This window comes from Mustela lutreola, chromosome 1, assembly GCF_030435805.1.
Source record: "Mustela lutreola isolate mMusLut2 chromosome 1, mMusLut2.pri, whole genome shotgun sequence".
NCBI classification, from domain to species: domain Eukaryota; kingdom Metazoa; phylum Chordata; class Mammalia; order Carnivora; family Mustelidae; genus Mustela; species Mustela lutreola.
The window spans coordinates 179193792-179195338 of NC_081290.1; positions in this window are offsets into that span (position 1 = coordinate 179193792).

Consider the following 1547-nt stretch of genomic DNA (forward strand, 5'->3'; position numbering starts at 1 on the left):
TCTAGGAGAGCATTTCACAGAGAAGAAAGTAGAGAAGCCAAAGTGCTGAGGCATAAACAGCACAGAGCATTCATGCCTAAGCTTTTGACAGTATGCTTGCTGGGCAGCAGCTTGGATTCAGGGCAGAGGACCCCACCGTTATGAGCTCAGGAGGAGCAAGAAAGCCATTCTTTCTCAGAGTTTGCTCAGTCCCGGAGGGCATCACCATGTGTTTCTGCCGTCTTACTCTCTGGGTCTCAAAGCTCCTCCTTATTTCTAATATATGGGTGGAAGAGTTAGCCACATACTAATCTCCAGTTCTTCTATTAACTGTATGGAATGGGGAAATTTGCCTCGAATATGGGTACTTTCTTTAAGATCCTGGGTTGTTCTCTGAGCTCCCACACAGGGAAGTCAGAGACAAAATGGAGCTGGGATAGAAACCGGGGCTCATTTCCCCAGGTTCAGCAGCTTGCTTTTCACTACACAAATGTCAGTTTAATTCAAATTTAAATATTTAAGAGCCTCTATGATATTAAAGACATTTAATTCTGCATCTGAACTTTCATTTCACCTCCATTGCACAGAGAAATTAAAAAGTGCATTTCCAGATGGCCACATCACTCAGAGTATGCTCTCAGAGGTAGGCTGGCAGTCTGGAATTCAGAGTCTGTTAAATGTGCTGAGAAAAACCAGATCCCAACATGCCCAGGCATTCCTGATCCCCAGAGCCCTACAGCTACTCGATTTTGGAATTTACCCTATGCCCAGCACTGTGCTAGATACAAGTAAGACCAAACAGAAGAATCACATCTGGACCCTAATGTATAATCTGTACCTAATTACAGAAGAGGCAAGCTTTGCCCACCTGAAGCAGTTAGACAAGAAATGAAAAAAAAAAAAAGTTTTAGTATAATATTACTTAAGCCTCTACTATCTCTCACTGATTGGTGAGAAGCCCAGGAGAGAAATAAAAAACAAACAAACAAAAATAGATCAGCTATCCACTATTTCACACCGGGAGTCTGAGCCAAGTGGGGTGTTTAGGTAACAAGGAGTAATGTGAGTTTTGTGCGTTGAGAGATAAGGTAAATGTTGGTGGAAGGGATGAGCCACAAAAGGGACTTTTGGTGTCACCTGGCATCACTCCCCCCCAAGTTCTGTTAAATGTCCTCCTTAATTACTACTCTGTACTACTCACTTAGTCATTTATTCAGTAAATATTTGTGTAGCATGCTCAATGCTGCCAAGTGCTGGAAAGACCAAAATAATAAAACACAATTCTGAGAATCAAGATCTTATGTCCTACTAGAGGTGCCAGACAAGCAGATGGTAGGCACAATACAGTATGAAAAAACACGACAATAAACACAGAGTACCAGGTGTGGGGATGCACGAGGAATGTGGGCTAAGCCCACTTCGTCACTGGCAGGGACACAGTGCTTGAGCTGAGTGTCATTAAGCGGAGAAGAGTGTTGTAGGCTGATGAGGGATACTGGACAGTCCTCTGGACATTCCATGTGGTTCTGGGTGGGTGGATGGAGGTATATGAGGGCGAGGCAGAGATG